Raw genomic sequence first — 7,345 nt, 5'->3', positions numbered from 1 at the left:
TTATTATTATTATTATTATTATTATTATTATTATTGTTACTATTAAACCAATAGGGGGTGCCACAAATCCCAAACATGTGTACCTCAAAACCCAGTGGACAATTTACGCGTATATGCTCTGAGGGCAAGTATTGCTCAAAATCTGAAGGTCCATATTGATTGGCGCAAGTGGGCGTGCTCTATCACATATTTTGCTCATAACTCAAGATCTGAGCAATCCTGAAGAAACTGACTTAAGATATCCTGTGCTGTCTCCTGAATGTTCCCTCCCAGATTCATTCCAGTCCAATGATTGGGGGACAAATGCAGTCTTCGTGGTGATGAAACAAGTGTGTGATTGGTCTCACTGCGTCTTTAAACAAAATTAAAGTAGCTGAAGTGACTTTGCTCGCCTTTGTTAGGGCTCATTGAGCTGCTTCCTTCTGTTGAAAAGGGCTTGAATCCAGAATTGCCACTTCTGTAATATTCTGTGTTGTCTTACTCAACATGACACCAATTAGCTTGACAGTGGTGATGTAGCTAACAGCCGAAAGCAAAAACGTTGAAATCGGCTTCCCAAAGCATTTTGAGCCTAACCCACAGAGGGTGTTTCCCACAACAGACGTTGTAATGGTGACACAAGTATGTGATTGGTGTCACACCTTTAACCGTAATTAAAATAGCTGAAGTGAAGCGTAGCTCAGCTTTGTGACCTGCTTCATTGCTGCTTGAGGCTGTTGGGTTATTAGAACTATTTGTTGACCATAAATCTTCCCGGAACCCGGAATCACTGCTTGCGGCTGTATTTTGGCACGCACTCTTAAAGCTTTTCGTGAACTTCCTATGCATTCAAATGCCAGATAGAGGTAGTGTGTAGCATTGCACTGGGACACAGGGCTGCTTCGGCTTTACACACTGGTGCACATGATGCATCTGGAATAGTGGTGCAGTAAATTCAAAACAGGTCCTCTCACGGCGGGAGCCACAGAGCAGCTAGCATGAAGAAAACAGGACTTCACCACAAGCAACATGTATAATGAGTTCTCAAGGGATGAGGGTTGAGCATTTAAAGGAAGATCCCACATAAATAATGTCAATATGTATATATTTGTATAATATGTACATGTATTTTTTTTTTTTTTTGAATGTTCTCTACCTCTGCTGCTATTTTTCTTCCCACTGGTATCACATGCTGCTGTAATGCCCAAATTTCCCAGCTGAGGATAAATAAAGTTTTATCTTATCTTATCTTTTTTTTATCTCATCTTAATACGTACAGCTCCAAAATATTTGCTCATCACAAAATAGTGCATGTAATAGTGTGTATCATTGCCATTCGACATTGTGAGGTCTTGGATGTTGTTTTGCTTTACCAGAAACATTGTAATGAAAGCATTTCTGCACCTGCTCTTGAACTAGCTCAGTGAGTCGTCTGTCGCTGCGCTCAGACTCGCAGAGCATATGGAACAGAGTGTTTGCTGAGTACACTATGTTCTGAGAGTGTGTGTGTGTTCGTGGTTGTATGTGGCAGTGTGTGTATATGTATACACACGCTGCCAACAGGACCATCATAGATAATGAAAATGTCATTTTCAGAGAACACAAACATTTTCAAAACACATACAGTATGCGTGTGTGTTATACTGTATGCTGGCCTGCCTGGCCTGCACATTTATCCATATCTGCTCAGCTCTAAAGTGTTAAAAAGAGAGTTGAACAGAGCGCTGCACTCCTCCAACATCGTTAAACAACAGTGTTATTGGTCTTGTTAGCTATAAATCATAGAAGGTGTTTTCCCTTCTGCTCCTTAGCCCTCTCCCTTTTGTGTGATATCATCAGCAATAAAAACTAAAACATGAGTTGCTATTCCAAATCTGCAGTCACCTCCACCCGGTCTGTTAAACTCCACACCAACAGATGACTGGGACTGCTTTGACACCACTGACTGGGAAGTGTTGTGCAGTCCACATGGGGAGGACAACCATGCTTCATGGACTACATAAACTTCTGTGTGGACAACACTGTGTCGGCCAGGAAGGTGCAGTGTTTCCCAAACAACAAACCCTGGGTGTCCCCTGCACTGACTGCCCTGACAAAACTGAGCTGAGGAGGGGCCAGAGGGAGCTGAAGAAGGAGGTAAGGAGAGGAAAGGACAGCTACAGGAGGAAGCTGGAGGAGCGCCTTCAGGGGAACAATGCCAGAGAGGTCTGGAGGGGCCCAAAAAAAGACATCGCAGGCCACAGCAGTGACAGCGGCAGGGGCCCAGAATCTGGACATCAGGAATGGCCAAATGAGCTGAATCAGATTTGATTCAGATCAGCTCTGTGGGGTCGTTCAGCACATCTTCAACCTGAGCCTCAATCTGGAGAGAGTTCCTGCCCCGTGGAAATCTTCCTGTGTGGTTCCAATGCTAAAGACTGTGCATCCCAGGGAGCCCAACCACTTCAGGCCAGTAGCCTTGACTTCCCACCTGATGAAGACCCTGGAGAGGATTATACTTAAACATCTTCGTCACCTGTTGAGCAGCGAGCTGGACACAGTTTGCATATCGACCTGCTACATCGCTCTTTTTCCCACCTGGAGAGCACTGGGAGCACAGTGAGGGTCATGTTTTGTGACTTCTCCAGTGCTTTCAACACAATCCATCTATCACTGCTGAGGGGGGAGCTGGAAGGAGCTGGAGCAGACTGACTAAAGCAGCTCCTTCAGCAACAGACTGCTGCATCCACTCTGTAAGAAGGAACGCTACCACAGGTCCTTCATACTTCAACAGCCGTGTGTGTTCAACTCCAGCATTGCTTAATGTGTGATTAGAGTTTAACACCCTGCTATCACATCAATGCAATATCTTGTGCAATATTGCATTTTTTTTACTTACTAAACCTATGCACATATATTTTTTCTATTGTGATACATAGATATTTGTCTACTGTGCAATAGTGCAAAACACTGTATTTCATTTATCCATACCCTGCCGTGTGCAATTTTTCAAGTATTTTCCATTGGCAATATATTTTTTATAGTCTTTTTGTATAAACTGTACATATTTACAGTATAGTGGACTTTGTATTTTGTATTTTAATTAAATAATTGATTAATTTTACTCCTTTTAAGCGGTACACTGGTGTTTTTGCATGTGTTATCCCACTTAACACAAATCTTGTACTTGTGGAATGAACTTTGGAGTGGATTTCTCTACCTTAAAGGTGTTGCCTCAGAGGCAATATTCGTTTCCCATTAATTTCATCATCAGATAACATCATGCATGCTTTGATTCTTCTCAAAGTTACATTACTGTTGCATGGTAATGCAGTGCAGACCTAATCAAATCACTCTACTCTTTGAGCTGAGGACTTATCTGCCAGAGCTAGCAGTTTGTTCTTGCATTTATCTAAACATGTTTATGAAGCAGCATTTTATGGAAGTTTTATGGTACAAATGACTGCAATAAATGTTTACTTGTAACCTTTGGATGTTTGTATTCTGTCATGTAGGTGTCAAGTAGGCTATTAGAAAACAGCGTAAATGAACAAAGGTAGCGCCTGCGCACTCACTCCATCCCACAGAAGTTTAATAATGACAGGACAGATTCTCCTGATATGGCCAAACTGGCCAGTGGGGAGGCTTTTTCTCAGGTGGAGTGGATGGAACGATTGCCCATGTAAGAAAGAATATTAGTCAGCCTCTTGTCTGTCACCAGTGTCCTGCCGTCACGTTTAACAAGACTGTCTTGAGCATCAAGATTAATGTTAAATTTTAAGTGTTCATGCCAGCCATTGAGATGAGTTATAAAATGGCAATGAATAACCAACAGGACCAACATAGATCATGAAAATGTCATCCACACAATGTTCAGTGTGGTTATGGAGGGGCTTTTCAGAGAAGACAGAAGCATTTTCAAAACAGGCTTCATATGGGGAACTGAAGTTGGAGATATTTTGCTGCCCATGGTGGTCCCTTTGCATTGCAGGCATGAAGAGGACACATCAGAAAGAACAGTCTCAGTCAGTTCCTTTAAACAGTGAGTACTTGGTATAGTCCCAGATCACCATTCATCCAGCAACTAGGTGAAAGCATCTAAGCCGCCCTGGTGATCGTCAGTCGTTAATTAATTCTGTATGTCCACTGACTAGGTGTGTATCACAGCTTAGATCATCCACTGTCTTTAAGATATTATTCGTGTCCAGTGAATCCTGTACAGGAGTGAAAGGGAACTGACAAGGAGCTTCACAAAATGTTTTAAGTTGCCCAAAGCAGAAACTGTTGGTCTACCAGGTTGGAGTTTCAAGACTTTTGTGTCACACCTGTGACACCTGCATGAATTCACACTCTTTTTTTAAGCCTCCCGCTTCCAAAAAGACCTTAAGTTTCTTGTTTTTTTGTTTTTTGGGATGGGGAGTTGGGTCTTTTTCTATTTTTTCATAGTAAATGGGATCTGAGTGTGCAGGCTTTTTCTGTGTTTGTGAGAAGATGTCAGGAGTTTCTCAGCAGTACATCACTTATGTTTGGGCGCCATCTGTTGGCTGAGTCTGGTAAATTATATGAAATAAAAGCATCTTTAATAATTATTTGTTGCATATCCATTCAAAATAGAGAGAGCTATCAAACCAATATTCATTGGCAAAGGACTCTGTAAAGAAAAAGTTTCATATGAAAAATAAAAATAGATAAATACACATGATATGAGCGTAAAACACACGCATAAGCAGCTGTGAAATATGACTCAAGCACTGTACTAAAGAACACTTTTGATGTGTATTCATTTTAATTCAGTATTTCAGTATGTGCTGGTACTCTATACTTCTGCTCCATTACTTTTCAAAACTAGAATCAGTAGCTACTTTACTCAGTTACTCAAGCACAGAATGCAGTGATCTTAGATTCACAAACTATGCTTATGTTATAAAATATGATGCAAACTACCCAACAGAATATAAAGCCTTTCCAAATGATCTCCACCTCAACCGACTGCAGCATTAAAATGCTGCTCACATGTTAATGCATCAGTAATAGTAATCGATAAATGCAATACAATAACTGATGGATGTGATTCTGCTTCATGATTGCTTTTTCATGCTTTAAAATACTCATTATTTTACTTGCACGTTGAGCAGTAGGTTGTTCTCTGTGCACCACCCTGGCTGCCCACAAACTTCCCATCAGCGTTGTCTCCATGTCTGGGATTGTAGTGCACAGCGTGAGCAGGATGGGGATGAGCACACAGCCCTGGGGGGCTCCGGTGCTCAACACTCGAGTGGAGGAGGTGTGACCACCAATCAGACCTGTCTGGCATCAGTTTGGAAGGAAGTCCAGTCTACAGTGTGGTGCTTAAGCACAGAGCACTAAGTTTGAAACTCAGTTCCATAGAGGAGATTGTGTTGAATGCTGATCTGAAATCAACAAACATCATTCTGACGTAGGTGCTGCTATTTTCATGGTGTGTGAAAACTAAATGGGGGCCAGTGGAGACTGCCTCCTCTGTGGGTCTGTCGGTTCTGAATACAAACTAAGGGTCCAGGCGGGATGGGATGTTTTCTTTGATGTGCTGGAGAACCATTTTTTCAAAGCACTTCATCAGAATGGGGGTCAGTGCCACAGAGCGGGAGGTACAGGTCAGACTTTTTAGGTACAGGGATGATGGTGGCTGTCCTGAAGCAGGTGAGGACAGTCTCCTGTAGCAGTCAGGCAGAACATCAACTAGCTGACTGACACATGTGTCTATCAGCGGTGTTACTATCACGCTCAGATGCTTCACTCACATTCACTGTCAGCAGGATTCGTGTCACTTCCACTGTGGACGCTGACAGTGGCAGGTCCACTGGAGGTGAAGCAGACCTCTCCATTCATCAAAATAATACATAAAACTGAAAGAGCTTTGAAAGTGAACAGAAGTGTGACAGAGTTGTAGTTAGTTTCCAGCTGTAAAAATGTTGCCAGAAAAAGTAATACAGGCAGGAATATAGAATATTTTTTAGAAATATAATGAGAACAAGACTCTTACATGAGGTGAAACACCCTCTGATTCCTGCATTTCCATGGGATTTTGGCAGCTGCACATAGCTGATGGTAGTTTGAAACATACAACTTGTCCGGACAAAGTTAAGTTGATCATAGTGTTAATTCCAAATACTATCATGTAAAAACATGCCAATCCATAATTCATTGTGTCAAGACATATTTTTGCTATGGGCAATTGTAGCTATTTGCATTCTCTAACACTTTGTGTATATGCATGTTTTCACTGGAAATTGTATATGCAAATTTAGTGCATGTACAGACAATAAAGCTGTTGATGCAGGGGAGAACATCTGTGACTCATGGTTAAGATAGCAATGGAAGAAAAGTTCTTGTCTCTCACTAGTTAATCCTCCGAAGAACTGCACTCGCACTTCAACGATGCTGGGCAGAGACCAGCAAATGGCAACCATCACAGTAAACTGTGATTATCTGAGACACCTGTAAAGAAATGCTTCATATGTTCTAAATGGAACAGTGTTTCTTAGTATCACTGAGACACCCAGCAGAGGTAATTAAATTGTTCTTGTCACCACTATAAACAAAGGGTGGCTCAGTTTACCCCACGCTCCCTTGCTGAACTGACACCCCTAACACAACAATGCAAATCACATTCTTCATATCACTGCCAACCACTTCACAAAGCACTGTGTTTTCTGTACCATTAGCTTCCAGAAGCTGGTTGCAGTTCATTTCGGAATACAGTGAAGATCGGTTTGCAGAGGCTTAAAACTTGCTCGAGAAGTGATCCATCACAGTTTGGACGCAATTTATTTGAAGGGATGACTTCAGAAGCTTTCATTGGTGGTGCGTTCATGACCACTCTAACATCCAGGACTGGGCAGGTCACTGCTGAACAGCATTGCATTCACGATCCAAGTGAAAATCTGTTTTCTTTCAGTAAAATCTTCACTGGCAGCTTGAAATCTTAGTCATTTTAACATTATCAAATTCACCAACAATGCACTTGAGGGAAACCAAAGGCTGCCATAAAGGTAGCAAATCAATCTAAAAAAACATACTGTATGGAAAACTTGATCAGCAGGAATGTAAAATGAATATCATATGAAGTCAGCAAGCTAAAACGTGCCAAACCACTGACCTTGTGCCTTAATTTCATCATTATTTTCCATACGGTTACCTAAAATGTCTACAGCGTGGTATAATGACCTTGTCCATTACCAGTGCTGGTGAGTTGTTAAGTACGTTGTATGCATGGTGGCAAATTATATCAGGTGTTTCGGGGGTTTTTTGTTTGTTTTGTTTTGTTTTGTTTTTTCTACTATTCAAACGCATCTAGTTCGCATCTAATTATTGAAGCCCTGTGGTGGTTCAGGAATAACGACTTTAT

Source organism: Chelmon rostratus, chromosome 6 (assembly GCF_017976325.1).
Source record: "Chelmon rostratus isolate fCheRos1 chromosome 6, fCheRos1.pri, whole genome shotgun sequence".
NCBI lineage: Eukaryota > Metazoa > Chordata > Actinopteri > Chaetodontiformes > Chaetodontidae > Chelmon > Chelmon rostratus.
The sequence above is the reverse complement of the archived record's forward strand: the minus strand, read 5'-3'. Positions refer to the sequence as shown.